Here is an 18,500-nt window from a genome sequence, read left to right on the forward strand (position 1 = left end):
TTACTCTTAAATCTATGTCCCCTAGTAATTGAGATTTCTATCTTGGGGGAAAAAATCGATGCATTCTATCCATGCCTTTCATAATTTTGTAAATCTCTATCAGGCCACCTTTCAGCCTCTGGTGTTCAAGTAAAAAACAATCTTGTCCAATCTCCTTCACAGATAATACCTCCTAAACCACACAAAATCCTGGAGAACATTTTCTGTACCCTCTCCAATGCTCTCACATGTTTCTGGTCATGATGCAATGACCTGAAATGTACACAATATTCCAAATGCGACCTTGCTAACGCTTTGCATCATGTTTGCCAATTTTTATGCTCTATGTCCTAAACAATGAAGGCAAGCGTGCAATATGCCTTCGAGACGACCTCATCCACTGACATTGTCCCTTTCTGGGAACTGTGGACCTGTATGCTTCAAGCCCCTGTATTTTAATACTCCTAAGGGTTCTGCCAATTACTGTGTAACTTCCCTTATGCATTGGACCTTCCAAATGTACCAGCTCATATTTTTCCAGATTAAAGTCCATCTGCCATTTCTTCACACAAATCTCCAGATTATCGATAATTCTGCTGTATCCTCTGGCAATTCCCCACATTATCCACAGCTCCCCCAATGTTTGTGTTATCGGCAAACTTACTGATCAGACGATGGACATTTCCCTCCAAATTATTTATGAAAAAATGAGGGGTCTCAATACTTATCCCAGTGGAACAATACTGATCTTATGGCCATATAACTTCACCCACAGTATCTGCTTACCATGACAGACCTTGACAAAGGCCTTGCTAAAGTCCAGTGAGACAATATCTGCCACTCTGCTCTCTTCAGGCAATTTTGCCACTTCCTCAAAAATCTCAATCAAGTTTGTGAGACATGACCTTCTCCACACCAAGCCTTGCTGCCTGTCACTAATTCGTCCTTTTTTTCCAAATGTGAGTAAATCCTGGCCCTAAGAATCTTCTCCAAGATCCCTTGGCTTGGCGGTATAGAGTCATGGAGTTGTACAGCAAGGACACAGGCCCTTCGGTCCAACCCATCCATACTGACCAGGTATGTTAAATTACCACTGACATAATGCTCACTGGAATTCCCATACTATCCGTGTTGCCCTTCTGAAACAAGGGAACAACATTGGCTATTCTCCAGTCCTCTTGGATGTCTCCTGTAATTAAAGAGGATTTAAAGATTTTGTACAAGGCCCCAGCAATTTCCTCCCTAGAATAGCGACCATCAGCTCCTGGGAACTTGTAACCTCATGGTTTTTTGAAAAGCCTTCCTCCTTTTTTTATATAGACATGCCCTAGAATTATCAACATACCGTTGTCTAGACTCACAATTCACCATGTACATTTCTTTTGAATGCCCATTCAAATTATTCACTAAGGTCCTCACCCAAATCCTCTGGCTTCATGCAGAAATTTCCTTCTTTGTCCTCAACTGGACCTGGCTTTTCCCTCACCCGCACCAACCAACCCGACCACCCCGTGGCTGAACACCTTAACTCCCTCTCCCACTCCGCCAAGGACATGCAGGTCCTTGGCCTCCTCCATCACCAGACCATGGCAACACAATGCCTGAAGGAAGAGCACCTCATCTTTCACCTAGGAACCCTCCAGCCACAAGGGATGAATGCAGATTTCTCCAGCTTTCTCATTTCCCCTCCCCCCCACCTTAACTCAGTCCCAAACCCTCGGATTCAGCACCGCCTTCTTGACCTGCAATCTTCTTCCTGACCTCTCCGCCCGCACCCCCCTCCGGCCTATCACCCTCACCATAACCTCCTTCCACCTATCACATTCCCAACACCCCTCCCCCAAGTCCCTCCTCCCTACCTTTTATCTTAGCCTACTTGGCACACCCTCCTCATTCCTGAAGAATGACTTATGCCTTAAACGTTGATTCTCCTGCTCCTTGGATGTTGCCTGACCTGCTGCGCTTTTCCAGCAGCACATTTTCAGCTTTGGCCAATATCCCTCTAAACCCTTCCTATTCATGTACCTATCCAGATGCCTTTTAAATGTTGTAATTGTCCCAGCCTCCATCCCTTCAATGGTAGTTCATTCCCTGTGCACCACCCTGTGTGTGTGAAAGCATTGCCCCTTACATCCCTTTTACACCTTTCCTCTCTCATCTGAAACCTATGCCTTCTGCCATTGGACTCTCATACCCTGGGAAAAAGACCTTGACTATTCACCCTTTACATGTACCTCATGATTTCATAAAACTCTGAAGTCACCCCTCAGCCTCTGATGCTACAGGGAAAATAGCTTCCGTTTATTCAGCTTCTCCATGCAGCTCAAAGCCTCCAACCCTGACAACATCATTGTAAATCTTTTCCGCACGCTTTGAAGTTTCACAACATATTGAAAGAGACCAGAATTGTACACAGTGTTCCAAAGGTAGCTTAACCAATTGTCATCCAAAGCACTTGAATCTAGTCATCATTATCCTTCACTTTCACAGGAAACGCTGGTCTGGAATTCACTAGCATTTAAAAGAGTCTCATATCTGCAAATGGCTACTCCCATTTATATGCTCCAGTTTGTGACTAATATCGCCATGGCTAGCTTCTCCCAATTTCGCCAGGAACCACTTTTATCCCCATCAGAGGTAATGTATAACTTGCAGAATTATGGTCAGTGTTCCCAAAATGTTCTTCCATTGAAACTTTGATCACGTGACTGGGCTCATTCCTTAATACCGGGTCAAGTATTTCCCTTCCTCAATTGGACTAGAGACATATTGCTTCAAGAAACCCTCTTGGACTCAACTAACACAATCTACCCCCACCCACACAAAAGCTCCTTTCCTTCAGGGAGTCCTTGTCAATTTCTAGAATGTTAAAATCACACATCACCACAACCCTGGTGTTTTCACATTTTTCCATTGACTCTCCATGGATATGTTCCTTTGTCTCTCACTGGCTGTTGGGAAGCCTGTAATACAAACCCATTGAAAGGTTTGCAGCCCTCTTATTCCTGAACTCTACCCATATGACCTCACTAGATAAATCTAGGGGCGGCACGGTGGCACAGTGATTAGCACTGCTGTCTCACAGCGCCAGGGACCTGGGTTCAATTCCCGCCTCAGGCGACTGACTGTGTGGAGTTTGCACATTCTCCCCGTGTCTGCGTGGGTTTCCTCCGGGTGCTCCGGTTTCCTCCCACAGTCCAAAGATGTGCGGGTCAGGTCAATTGGCCATACTAAATTGCCCGTAGTGTTAGGTAAGGGGTGTATGTAGGGGTATCGGTGGGTTGCGCTTCGGCGGGTCGGTTTGGACTTGTTGGGCCGAAGGGCCTGTTTCCACACTGTAAGTAATCTAAATCCTCCAAGATGTCCTCCCTCAGTAAACCTGTGATATTCTCCCTAATCAATAATCGTCAACATCTTTTACATCCCTCTCTATTTTGCATGATAAAATATGGAACATTAAGTTACCATTCTTTTCCTCCTTTGAACCAAGTAATAGTTACAATGTCATAGTTATATGCATGAATCCAAGTCCTAAGTTCATCTGTTTAATGTGTCATAATCCTTGCATTAGAACAATTCACTTCAGATCTCCAGTCCTGCAGTGGTCAGTAACTTCTTCCTGTCTGTTCTTCTACTTCATTGAGAGTGCGCTGCTGAAAAAGAACAGCAGGTCAGGCAGCATCCAAAGAGCAGGAGACTCGATGTTTCAGGCAAAAGCCCTCCATCAAGAATCAGGCTTGTAGTTCAGGGGGGCTGAGAGATAAATGGGAGGGGTGTGGGGCTGGGGGAAGTGGGGGAATGTGATAAGTAGGTGAAGGTGGCTGGGGGAGGGAAGGTGATATGAGGATGGAGCGGACAGGTGAAAAGGAAGATGGACAGGTCAGGAGGGCGGTGCCGAGTTGGAGGGTTGAGACTGCAATAATGTGCAGGGGATGGGTAATGAGGAAACTGGTGAAATCCACATCGATCCCATGTACACCTCCCCCCTCACCTCTATCCCAGGCCCCAAAGGATCCTTCCACATCTGACAGAGATTTACCTGTACTTCCACACACATCATCTACTGTATCCGTTGCACCCGATGTGGTGTCCTTGACAATGGGGAGACAAGATGCCAACTTGCGGATTGTTTCAGAGAATACCACTAGGACACCAGCGCCAACCAATCCCATCCCCCCAAACATTTTAACTCCCCCTCTCACTCCACCAAGGACAAACAGGTCCTGGGCCTACTCCATCACCAAACCCAAACCACCCAACACCTGCAGGAAGAACACCTCATCTTCCACTTTGGGACCCCACAACCACACAGGATTTCACCAGTTTCCTCATTTCCTCTCCCTCCACCTTATCCCAGTCCCATGTCTCCAACTCTGCACCACTCTCTTGTCCTGTCCATTTTCCTTCCCACCTATCCGCTCCAACCTATCACCGTTCCCTGCCACTTTCACCTACCTAACATATTTTCAGCTACATTTCCCCCCAGCCTCAGCCTTCTCCCATTTATCTCTCAGACCCCTGCCCCACAAGCCCCATTCCTGATAAAGAGCTTATGACTGAAACGTTTACTCTCTTACTCCTCAGACACTACCTGACCTGCTGTGATTTTCCAACACCACAGTCGACTCTGATCTCCAGCATCTGCAGTCCTCCCTTTCTCCCACCCTGCTTTAACCACCTACAGGGTAACACCAGCAAACCTCCCTGCCAGGAGATTGGTGCCTCTCCAATTTGCGTTCAATCCTTCCTTCTTGTTGAGGTACCAAACACCCTGGAGGACATTCCAATGATCCACATATTGGAATTCCTCCATCCAACAGCCTTTTAGCAATGTTTTTCACTGCACTGTCTTCCTATTCTTCGCTTCGCTGGCATATGGAGTAATCCAGAGATGTGAACCCCAGAGGGGTTGCCTATGTTATTCATACCAACCTGTACCACACTCTTTGGCTACTCAGAGTCATAGAGATGTACAGCATGGAAACAGACCATGCTGTACATGGTCCAACTCATCCATGCCAACCAGATATCCTAACCTAATCTAGTCCCACTTGCCAGCACCTTGGTCCATATCCCACTGAACCCTTCTTATTCATGTACCCATTCCAGATGCATTTTAAATGCTGTAGTTGTACCAGACTCCGCCACTTCCTCTGGTCGCTCATTCCATACAAGCACTACCCTGTGTGTGGAAACGCTGCCCCTTAGGTCCCTTTTTTATCTTTCCCCTCTCACCCTAAACCTATGCCCTCTAGTTCTGGACTCCCCCACCCCAAGGAAAATACTTTGTCGATTGATCGCATCCATGCCCCCTCATGATTGTATAAACTTCCATAAGATCACCCCTCAGCCTCCGACACTCCAGTGAAAACAGCGTCAGCCTGTTCAGCCTCTCCCTATAGCTCAAATCCTCCAACCCTGGCAACATTCCTGCAAATCTTTTCCGAAATGTTTCAAGTTTCACAAATCCTTCCTACAGGATGGAGACCAGAATTGCACACAATATTCCAAAAGTAGCCTAACCTATGTCATGTACAGCTTCAACTTATTGTTCCTTTTGACAATGTTCTATGCCCACTCACAGACATCCTTGACCCTGGAACAAGGGGGGCCAAGCACCATCCTGGTCCCTTTTGAAGCCACAGAAATGCCTATGGAGACCCCTATTAGTACTGGTTTTCTGCACTTTGATCCGGCCTGTTGAAAAACAGTGCCAGCTGTGGTAGCACTGTTCTGGCAGCGGCTATTGTTATCCCCTGATCGGGCCCTACCCATCACTCCACTCCTCTCCTCTCCTCTCAATATCCAAAACGGTATACTTGTTGGAGACTGTTTAGCCACAGGGGTGTCCCAGTCCCCAACTGCCTGTCCCTTCCAGCTATCTGCCTGAACCTTGGTAGTGTCCACGACTCTAAAACTCCTGTCTATGACGTTTTTCACCCACTTTCCTGAATGCCCCGAAGTGTGTCCCCAAACTGACCCATGTAAACTGACAGAAGCTACAATTGGACAGTTCCCACCGGTTTATTTGGCATGACTGTTCCAACTATCTCTTATTTCCCAGATTCGACATGATAAGCAAACAACCCAGTGTACTGCCATTTTAATCTTCTATTTCATTGAAAATCAATGTCTATTAAAATTAACTTACAGCAAACTAGATGACCCTAGAGTTAGAATCTCATTAAAGAATATTAAGTATGCAATTAATTCTCGAAATAGCAGTCTAAATCCCAGGACTGTACTGCTCCCCCAACAGCCTGACTCCCATTGCCCTTAAACCTGATGGGGAGGGAAAGGTGAATGGAGGTTTCAGGTAAGAACAGTGAGTCATCTGACCGTTACTGACCAATCAGGAGCCCTTCTGTCCAAAACGTTACTTTGGCATTGTGACGTCACTCCCCCCGCCCCCCAGGTCTGTCCCCGGAAGCTCCTTCTGCTGCCTCAGCCCCTCAAGGTGTGTCCTCTACCCCGAGCCTGCTCCTTCGGGATTGATCTGGAAGCTCCCACTGAGTGAGACCGTATCATGCCAGGTCACAGGAAGCCCTGACTGTGCTGGGTGTCGACAGTGTCTGTTAAATATTAATCTGCTCAACCTGGTCACTGAGAGAGGTGTGAAAAAGGGGATAAATCGGAATCACCTTCTTCTGTGCTGTCGATATCTACGACAATCATATAACCAGAAGGTAACACACTGAGATCTTCATCAAGGTTCAGGAACTACTGACTGCAGATGCTGGAATCAGAACTGAAAACAACAAATGCTGGAGATCACAGCGGGTCAGATAGCATTGACAGAGGGACAACAAGCTAATGTTTCCAGTCTAGATAACGCTTCATCTTAATCAATACAGTAAAAAAAATTAGTGTCAGTGCATTTTGATATCAATACGATCATTTTGCTGTTATTAGAATGTAGTTTGCTTCCATTTATTGAATAGTAGCAGCAACAAAATTCCACCAGCATTTTGATCACTCTAACAATGGTACATATTCTTTTGTTTAGCTTGTGAACAAATGCAAAATTATGATGGACGGAGTAAATGTGGGACAAATACAATGTACTTCAATGAAAGGAAGAAATGGAAAAGGTAAAGTTCAAAGATCAGCGGTGTTACTGGCAATATTCCCTGATGAGTATCAGACACTCCAGGATAGAATGTTACAATTTCAGGAAAGGCTGAGAAGTAACTGTGGCTATCAGAATGGTAAACAGCATGGCAGGCATCTCAGGAGACTGCATAACCTGAGCACAACTTGCAGATGAATGGTATTTGGTGCTTGGCCACTGGGCAGACCACCTATAAACAAAAACAGTTGTTATATCCCCTCATACATGATTAGATTACTTACAGTGTGGAAACAGGCCCTTCGGCCCAACAAGTCCACACCGACCCGCCGAAGCGCAACCCACCCATACCCCTACATTTGCCCCTTAACTAACACTACGGGCAATTTAGCATGGCCAATTCACCTGACCCACATATCTTTGGCCTGTGGGAGGAAACCGGAACACCCAGATGAAACCCATGCAGACAACGTGCAAACTCCACACAGTCAGTCGCCTGAGTCGGGAATTGAACCCGGGTCTCTGGCGCTGTGAGGCAGCAGTGCTAACCAATGTGATCTGTGGCAGCAGGAGAGACCATCTTGGCTCACGATCCTACTACATGGAAACACGGAATTCAGTTTACTGAACCAGCACATAACATCAATTGGATGGTCAGGCTGGTTGTAAATAGGTCTTGGCAGTGTGGCTGTGGAGGGAGGTAACTATCTGTCCTTCTGTGGTTCCATTCAAGCCCAGGTGTCTTTGGAGATGGGGCGCAGAATGTCCATCTCAATGCCTTTAGAGGGATGGAACACCACAGAGGCATACAGTGCTTTATTTCCCCTCCAACTCCATTTTGATTTTATGCCTTCCCTCTCTACCTACTGTGTCCACTGCCATGTTTAGATTTGGTACCGCATTGCCCACAAAAGGCTGTGCTTGTAAATCATCAATTGGATGGATACACATGAGGTTTTACTGGTGGTGGCTGCTTGTTATACTAAAAAACAACAAAAGAAGTTGCAGTGGGAAATAACTCATTTTTGTGTGATAACACTTCTGGGTAGAAACATATACTAATAAAACACAGCAACGAAGGGCTCCTATGGTGCAGGGTTAGAATTCTTAAGTGTGTTCAAGTTCAGCCTGCTACCCTAAATGTGTAATATCTCTGGGCAGAGTGATTAGTAATAACTAATGAGAACTGAAACAATTTAGGTATTTGACTCTGTCATGTCGGAGGAGAAAGAGACCATTAATCCTTGTGAAATTGCTGCATAGAGACAGGAAGAGTCTGCAAGTAAAATCACACAATTATTTATAGCAAATTAATATTTTGTATCAATGGTTGAAAGTAGAAGGTTTCTGGTGTGGTATTTCTTTAACTTTTTACATCAGATTTTTTAATTGCATGTTTTGTTCACTTTCTTCTGACAGACGATGATGGAGAAGGAATTAGTCAATTGCTGAATAGTTACAACGACAGGGAGTTAAACCTGATGACCCGATTATACTGTGAGAGATTGGAGGATGCAATGTTAGACTTGCTGGAGAGCATTGCCCTGACATTAACAGCAACTGATTCATTGAGCAATGGAAATTATGCTGTAAGTTAAATTATAAAATTTTTCCATTATTCTATTATTAATCAGTAAAATGATTGAAGTGGGCATGTAATTGAAGGAACCTTTGGAAATTTAAGGAAAAATAACTAGGTTGTGCATCTCATTAATGATATGAAAAAGAATAAAAGTTAGGGTCAGGGGTACAAAAATAAAAATGCACCAGAAAATAGTGTCAGAGTACTAAAACGATATTTTTTTCAAAGAAAAGAAAATAATGAAATGTTGTTTACTTGAAGGACCGATAATGAACTGAGAGCAAAATAGAAACTAGTGAGGTGGGCCCATGGCTTAATGGTTAGTGGATGGAATCATGTGATGATGTAAACCACATGTTAGAGAATGTCAGGATACTAGATCAGTTTTAGTGAGATGGAAGAAATACCACTGGGAAGAATAGCTTGTGTGTTCTCTGCAAGAAACAAGATCCTAGCAGAGAGCACAAGTAAAAATACCACGGTGGGGAGGGATCGGTGTCAGCGGTTTTAAGGGAAACGCTGGAATACCCAATGAGTTCAGTTTCCAAATCGATTATGATGGAATTCTTCAGTTTATGTTGTATGCAGCTTTTGGTCTGAGCCCTAACACTATGGTCATTGTGTCATTCAGAACTGAGAGAGCTAAGTTTGGCTCGACCTAGAAATAAGGGAAACATCGTCTTGGGGTGGCACGGTGGTTCAGTGGTTAGTGCTGCTGCCTCGCAGCACCAGGGTCCCAGGTTCGATTCCAGCCTCAGGCAACTGTCTGAATGAAGTTTGCACATTTCTCCCCGTGTCTGTGTGTGTTGCCTCCCACAGTCCAACGATGTGCCGGTCAGGTGAGTTGGCCATGTTAAATTGCCAATAGGTTAGGTGTGTTAGTCAGAGGGAAATGGGTCTGGGTAGGTTACTCTTCGAAGGGCCTGTTTCCTACACTGTAGGGAATCTAAAACTAATAAGAAATATGTTGTCAAGTTTTAAACGGGTCCCTTATGAAGTTCAAGTTTAAGTGCCACACATGTCATTGAGACAGGTAATGTTGAGGGACTCTTGAAGAAGTGTCCTGTCCAGATCATTGAAAGTGAGGAATTACAACCCGTTGTGAAGCTTTCTTGACTTGGCAGTGTTCCATGTTATTCATGTCCGGTGAGTTTAGCTGAGAAATCTCTGGACACTGTTCTAATTACTTTTGCTAATCAATGTGCTCCATAGTGTACTCTATCAAAGTCTGTTCCTATATTTGCCTCTTGTTAATTCTGGATGTTGAATATAAACTGTGCATAAATTCTGGCCCACTTCCATAAATGTATTAAGTAAAATCTGTTGCTGTTTGTTGCTGGAGAATTATTCAGCTTTTTTCGCTGACTAAGTTCCTTGAACTCACTGTGTCTACATTTTAGGTAAAGGTAATTGGTCTCTAGTCAAATCATAATATAGATTTTCCACGTGCTCATGTGTCACATTGTAAAACGTACAAAACAAACTGGTAAATGTGACTTGATATTAACATGCAGAGTTCATTCAAAATGGTTTCTTACAACTACAAAATACTTTTAAACAAAACAAAGACAAGTTACATGTAATGAATACGGTAAATAGTTTTTGCCATACTGAATATCCCTGTCACCAAGAATGACCACATCTTGAAAATTTATCAATTCATATTGAAGGGAAGAACCTTTCATGTTTGGACAGATGACATACATTTACAAAAGTATATCATACCAGCTATTCCACAATAAAAAAAATCCTTTGGGGAAAATGTTTACAAATTAAGACCAGAGCTGTGAAGGAAATATTTCATGATTCCAAAAACAAATTTTTCCATGGTGGAAGAGAGGCTTCCTTAGAAACATGAACCATCAAGCTAAGTCAAATAGTGATTATGACATCAAAGTGAAATATAATAACATGCAAATTTATCATTTCATTAAGTTTCCTCCCCAGTGGCTCGGTGAGCATTTGCATTGCTTCATTTAGTGTTCTTGCCAAGTTGGGGATGACATGTTTTCAAGAAGCATTGCACTCGATTTGATGTGATCTCGCTGAATTCTCGATAGGATTGGGATCCAGGATGATTAAACAGCTGCAGTGAATGAAAGGTAGAATATTTCCAAGTCCAGATTGTTTGTAGATTGAATATCCGGGTTGTGGGTTTGGTACGATAGGAATATAAAGATACAGAATAAAGCAATTCAGTGCAGCATGTCTGCACTAACCAGAAAGAAATTGAAAAAAGAAAAGTCACCCAATTTAATTTTAAGGATGAGTAATTGAGACTGCAGATGCTGGAGATCAGAATCTCTGGCGCTGGAAAAGCACGGCAGGTCAGACAGCATCCGAGGAGCAGGAGAGCCGATGTTTCGGGCACAAGCTCTTCATCAGGAATGGGGGGTGGCCCAAGGGGACTGAGAGATAGGGTTGGACTATAGGGGGTTGGGAAGGTGGCTGGGAATGCAATAGGTAGATAAAGGTGAAGGTGATAGATCAGAGAGGAGGGTGGAGCAGATTGGTGGGAAGTAAATGGACAGGTAGGACAGTTCAAGAGGGCAGTGCCGAGTTGGAAGGTTGGATCTTGGAGAAGGTGGGGGAAGGGGAAATGAGGAAAATGGTGAAACCCATATTGATTCTGGGTGATTGAAGGGTCCCAAGGCAGAAGATGAGACATTCTTCCTCCAGATGTCAGGTGGTTAGGGTTTGGTGGTGGAGGAGGCCCAGGACTTGCATATCCTTGGCGGAGTGGATCACATTGACACAAGTAGGGAGGATGCGTTGGGTAGGCTAGAGGTTATTGAGGTGGACAAATCCCCAAGACCAGATGGGATCTATCCCAGGTTGCTGAGGGAGGCGAGAGAGGAAATAGCTGGGGCCTGACAGGTATCTTTGTGGCATCCTTAAATACAGGGAGGTGCCGGAGGGCTGGAGCATTGCTCATGTTGTCCCCCTTTGCAAGCAGGGTAGTAGGGATATTGCGGGTAACTACAGACCAGTGAGCCTGGCGTCGGTGGTGGGAACGTTGCTGGAGAAGGTACTGAGGGATAGGATCTATTTATATTTGGAAAATAATGGGCGTATCAGTGGTAGACAACATGGATTTGTGTGGGGAGATCGTGCCTTACCAACTTATTAGAGTTCTTCGAGGAAGGGACCACGTTGTAGATGAAGGAAGGGCTGTTGATGTCGTATGCACGGACTTTAGTAAGATATTTGATAAGGTTCCCCATTGTAGACTAATGGAGAAAGTGAAGTCACGTGGTGTGCAGGGTGTTCTAGCTCGGTGGATAAAGAACTGGTTGAGCAACAGGAGACAGAGAGTAGTAGTTGAAGGGAGTTTCTCGAAATGGAGAAAGGTGACCAGTGGTGATCCACAGGCGTCAGTGATGGGGCCACTGTTGTTTGTGATATACACAAATGATCTGGAAGAGGGCACTGTTGGTATGATCAGCAAGTTTGCAGATGACACGAAGCTTGGTGGAGTAGCAGAAAGCATACTGTCAGAGAATATTGGAGGGTATAGATAGACTGAAGAGTTGGGCGGAAAACGGGTAGATGGTATTCAATCCAGACAAATGTGAGGTGATGCATTTAGGCGAGACTAATTTAAGAGCGAATTATACAATGAATGGAAGAGCCTTGGGAAAAGTTGATGAGCAGAGAGATGTGGGAGTGCAGGTCCATTGTACCCTGAAGGTTGCTGCACAGGTGGATAGACTGGGCAAGAAGACATACAGTATGCTTGCTTTCATTGGACGGGTTACTGAATATAAGAGCTGGCAAGTCATGTTAAAATTGTACAAGACAATGGTTCGGCCACATTTAGAATACTGTGTACAGTTCTGGTCGCCACATTACCAAAAGGATGTGGACGCTTTGGAGAGGGTGCAGAGAAGGTTTACGAGGATGTTGTCTGGTTTGGAAGGTGCCAGCTAGGAAGGGAGGTTGAGTAGGTTAGGTTTATTTTCATTAGAAAAAGGAGATTGAGGGGAGACCTGATTGAGGTTTGCAAAATCATATAGGATATATACAGGGTGGATAGAGATAAGCTTTTACTCAGGGTGAAGGATTCAATAACAAGAGGTCACACTTTCAAGGTGAGAGGTGGAAGGGTTAAGGGGGATACACGCAGCAAGTACTTCACACAGAGGGTGGAGGGTGTCTGGAGCGCGTTGCCAGCAGAGGTGGTAGAGGTAGGCACAGTAGATTTAACTAAGATGTGTCTGGACAGATGCATGAGTAGGTGGGGAGCAGAGGGGTAGAGATGCTTAGGAATTGGGTGACAGGTTTAGACAGTACAGTTGAATCGGCTTAGGCTTGGAGGGCCGAAGGGCCTCTTCCTGGGCTGTAAATTCTCTTTGTTCTTTGTAAGCACACGCATAGAAAAGGCAACACTTCATGCAGTTGCAGTGATGTTAATGTTGTGTCTGTTGGTGAGCTGAAGGAGATTTATGTCTTCAATTATTGGAGTTACATGATGTTATCATAACTAATTACCCAAATTGGCTCAAATACCATAATGACCGTTGATATCCTTTCGATTCTTACTGCAATAAAGTCCTGGCAATTACAAACTTTTCAATGTTTCCTAAAAAATTTCTAATTTATTGTTTTAGATTTCCTTTTTTTTTGTTTGGATATAGCAGTGAAACCAGTCCACTTTTAATGTAGGAATTCATTGAAGGTGTTGCGCTTCTAGCATCAAAGGCAATGCACAACAAACTATTAAAGTGACAACATGGATCTCATGTTCGCATCATAGTTGAAGTGTTATGGATTCAAACCCAAACCCCAAAACTTCCACTTCCAATATTGTAGAGTCCGGTTTTGTTTATCACATGACTTGTTAACTGCAAGTTTCATGTCATATCCAATAGAAGCCTCTATTCCTGATGAAGGGCTTTTGCCCAAAACATCGATTTTCCTGCTTCGAGGATGCTGCCTGAACTGCTGTGCTTTTCCAGCCCAACTCTAATCTAGAATCTGGTTTCCAGCATCTGCAGCCCTTGTTTTTGCCTACTACTAATGTCTCCCTCATAGTACTTCTTCACAAGTGGAGGCAAGGTCTCATCAGTGTGCTGAGATGAATATTCTTCACCAATCGAATATCATTGATGTAACAGATTTTCACAATAACAACACTGCTGTTTATCATTTTCTCTCTTTCATTGTTTTCCTTTCTATTTCTTCTTTTTGTTGTTTCTTTCTAGTTTATTCCATTGTCCTTCCTTTGTTTCTTTCTTTCCCATCTTTCTTTTTCTCTCATTTCCTCCATCAATTCATTCTTCCATTCCGTTCCTTCATCTATTGTTTCCCTTTTCCCGTTTCTCTTTCTATTTTGCCTGTTCTTCTCTTTTATTCCAGTATATCCGTAATCTGTCAGAGCATCAACAGAGAAAGGAAGCAACAAAACATCTTCTGAACACAGTGACCAAAACCAATGGTTCCACAGAACGAATATTTTGGGAAACATTGGTGAAAATGCAAGAATCAAAGCCAAAACTGAAACTCATTCTGAAAGAAATTCAGAGCAGAGGTATTGTACAGTCCAAGTATTTCTAGCAATCAAACATGGTTGCCTCTTTAATGGGTGAGGCTGCCACACACTAATAATGAAATGAAATATCTTTCCAGGTTTTTAATTGCTTTATAATGCACGCATCGGAGAGATGAAGGAAAGCTATCAGATCACCTCAAAGGTAAGTCAAAATAAAAGTAACCGTTAATCATAAAAACGTACTGCATTAATTAAGTTCTAACATTTTATTTGTGTCTCACATTTCATCACTGAAAAGAAACAAACCCTCCAAATTGTTACCATGAACTGTTTCTAGAAAATGCAATCAAAGTTACAACACGAAGAAAATGAACTGGAACTTGGGCATGGACAGTGTTCCGTCTGCCACAAATTATATGCCGCATGTGTGATATTGAGCTTTGTTGGAAATTGTTGAATGCTCATTTTGATTTTCCCAGCTGCTCTGGAGCAGACTGAACCCAACTTTCCAGTTTTAGATGCTGAACCATAAAGTCACATTCAGTTTTGCAAGTCAGTTGGCTTTAAAACCTTCCCTGATACTTTCTCAGGCTATTATTTCTTTTCCCTTCTTCACATCAGGATATGAAAAGAAGCCTTGCTTTTACTGTCAATACTAGGCCTTAGGGTGCCATTATGCAATTGTAAATCTCAATATCGCCAGAGTCTCGGAGTCTACAATGTCTGTATTGGGCTGGAGTCACACAGAGCTCCAGACCCAGTTAAAGCTTGAATCAAATACAGGACAGACTGAGTAAAGATGATGTCATTTATAGGATCACAATTGTTTCTAGACTAGTTACTGATGAAGTCAGATCTGTTGAATACAGAAGTTAGAGTGTGGTCCCATAGTGTGGACAGACTGAACTGATATGTATGTACTGGTTGAAGAAGGTCTTGATTCATATTTCGGCTCCACCCTGGGCAATGACTTGAAATGCACATTGACCTAAAGAAGTTGAGGATATGGGTCACGTATAGAAACGAATCTTTAAACATCCAAGTGTCATATTTCTACCGACTGCATATGTACTAGAGTTCAACATGTATCAGATTGCACACAAGTTGTTTGGGCATTGAATGAAGACACAAATAGGGCTACAACGATATTTGCTTGACCTAATTGATCAACCAGGGCTAGATAAGGAATTGTTTTTCAATAAGTCACATATCCCAGAAACACATTTCTACACACAGTGCTGAAATATTGGATTTGTGAAGAGCCCATATTTCCTGAAATCTTACCGACGTAGAGTGGCTGTGTCAAATACTGTACTCAATTGTCTAGCCAGGCAATTAGTTGACTTGGAAACATATTTAAGCTCATATCGAGATACGATTTGCTTCATCTATGTATCGGACTTGTTAAAACATGAAATCAAATATGGGGTCAAGCTGGGTATAGGTAGATTCACATGAAGATTCAGAATAGATAGGGAGTCCATTCACATACAATCTTAGACTGTACAATCACAGGCTTCAGCTTTTGCACTGAAATGGACAATGAGTTGATAAAATTGGTGGAAGATCCCAATGTGATCCTTATACATCGACAGTGTTATTTTATACTTATGGTTCACATAGCATATTTAATTGTATCACTGGTTTGTCATCCTGTTCCCAACATTAAGCATTGAAAAAGTGAGTGTTATGCACAGTCCCTATTGAGCCAATGGGCCATATGTTCACATTAGGTATAAATTGTCTGAGAGTGAAGCAGACATCAATCTTATAAACACTCTGATACTATCTCCACTGGGGACAACAGACAAAACAAAAATGAATACAGTAAATAATAATAAGTGAACAATGCAATAATATTTGGCTTCTCAGATCTTCCAATGTTAAATTCTCCTCAAATGGAGATGGAGATGACAATAGAGTGGAGGGACCTGTCTGTTATAATGTAAAATCTACTATAATCCATCTGATTCTCCCCGATTTATATTTAATTTAATTCAGTATTTATTAGGCAAGATTAATTTCTAGCACTGCGTAGTAAAATTTGGATTCGACTCACATATTTTGTATTGCTATCCAAGTCAAACTCCTCCTTGCTTTTCATTAATTGTTTTAATGTAGTTAACTAATAAATAAGAACAATGCCAACATAATTTTGATCATTGTCATGAAAGGTTTACAAGATCAACACAAGCAACACCACCTCCACCAAACCGAGCATGTGGTCAAACACACCATCAAAGGAGACAGCAAAATAACGACCATTTCCCTCACTGATCGATACACAGAGCTTATCATTATTTCCATTCTGCGTGAATGGAGACTAGTGGAACATGAGCTCCTTTCCAGAGGTAGGGAACATGAAGAATGGCAGCGGAGGCATGTCACCAGTGAACGTGAAAAAATCCAGATTGATCAATTATTCAGGAACAGTTTTGGCCACACCAGCCTGTCTGGCACCACGGTGGTTAGCGGAGTGGCTGGCATTGGTAAGACAACAATGGTGCAGAGGATGGTCCATGAATGGGCAGCAGGAAACATCTATCCTCAGTTCTAATTTGTTCTACATTTCACATTTCGCAATCTTAATGCCATCAACAGAGCCGTTTCTCTGACTGAAATGGTATTGGATCAGTACGCTTATTTAGAAAAGATATTTGAAGAAATCTGGATGAAACCTGAATATCTTCTCTTGGTTTTTGATGGATTAGATGAGTACAAACACCAGACTGATTTCACTGGCCGCGTGACTGGTGATGTCTCTGCGAATCATTGTGTTGCGCTTGACTACAGATGCGAAGTTTTTGAAACGGTGTACTCCCTGGTACAGCAACAGCTGCTCAGAGGTTGTTCTGTGCTGGTGACCAGCCGGCCGACTGCCCTTGATTCATTGGAAAAGGCCAACGTCAACCTTTGGGCTGAGATCCTGGGCTTTATTGCTGATGAAAGGAAAGAGTTTTTCAGAAAGTTTTTTGGCAGTGAGCAACTCGCTACCAATGTCTTCAAACACGTCGAGGAGAATGAGATCCTGTACACCATGTGCTACAACCCTTCATATTGCTGGATCATTTGCTCAACCTTAGGCCCACTCTTTACACAGCTGAAGTGCAAGCAACCTCTTCCCAAAACCATCACTCAACCTTTCCAATCTCTTGGACAACCACAAGCGAGATGTTGAGGACCAGCGGATGGTTTTACAGCGACTCGGGGAGTTGGCCTCCCAGGGAGTTTCGAAAAGGAGAATTGTTTTTAATGAGAATCCCTTCATTCAGCATCAGCTGGAGTCCAGCAAATTCATTTCAGGATTCATGATGGAGATCTTGGAAAGGGATGACACAGCTAAAAACATTGTGCACACATTTCTCCACCTTACCATCCAGGAATTCTTGGCCGCCGTGGCTCAGTATTTGAGTCCAAAGCATCAGAACGTGGTTGAAATGCTTCACTGTGCTTTTAAGAAGGACGCTGGTCGGTTTGAGATTTTTATTCCATTTTTAGTTGATCTTTCAACACCCACTTCATCCCAAAATCTGGAACCATTCCTGGGTCCGCTGTCTCATCACACGACCTGTCAGGTGATAGACTGGCTGCAGGCCAATGTTCAGGCAGAAATCAAAAACATGGACAGAGTCACTGGAAAGAGGAAACTGCTGAAAATATTCTCTTATTTGTCGGAGTCTCAGAATAGAGCTTTAGTTCAGAAGACCATTGGATCTATGGAACGTTTGAACTTTGGGGACTCCAATCCAAAGAATGCACTGACATTAAACCCAATGGACTGTTTTGTAAGGTCTCATGTTGTGCAACTTTGTGAATCAGTGATGGAGTTGAATTTTGAGAAATATTATATTCAGGAGGAGGGGATCAAACGATTGGCCCCTGCAATCACAAGTGCAAAGTTCTAAGATATGTATTGATCCAGGTGAAATTAGATAATACGTCGGCAATGACCCATTGATTTTCTCTTATAAATTCCACCTGATATGAATTTCATAGGATCATAGAATTTCTACAGAGCAGAAAACGGTCATTTGGACCATCAACAACCCTCTGAAGTGCATCCCATCCAGATCCCTCCCCTATCCCTGCATTTCCCAAGGGACATGAAAGACTACAGAAAAGATTTAGAAGGATGTTGCCAGGGTTGGAGCGTTTGACCTATAGGGAGAGGCTGAATGGACTGAGACTGTTTTCCCTGGAGCACTGACGGCAGGGGTGACCTTATAGAGTTTATAAAGTCATGAGGAACATGTTTAGGGTAAATAGGCAAGGTCTTTTCCTTGGGATCTGGGAGTGAGAGGGGAAAGATTTAAGAGGGACTTAAGGGGCAACTTCTTCACACAAAGGATGGTGTGGGTATGGAATGAGAGGCCAGAGCA

This window comes from Hemiscyllium ocellatum, chromosome 44 (assembly GCF_020745735.1).
Source record: "Hemiscyllium ocellatum isolate sHemOce1 chromosome 44, sHemOce1.pat.X.cur, whole genome shotgun sequence".
NCBI lineage: Eukaryota > Metazoa > Chordata > Chondrichthyes > Orectolobiformes > Hemiscylliidae > Hemiscyllium > Hemiscyllium ocellatum.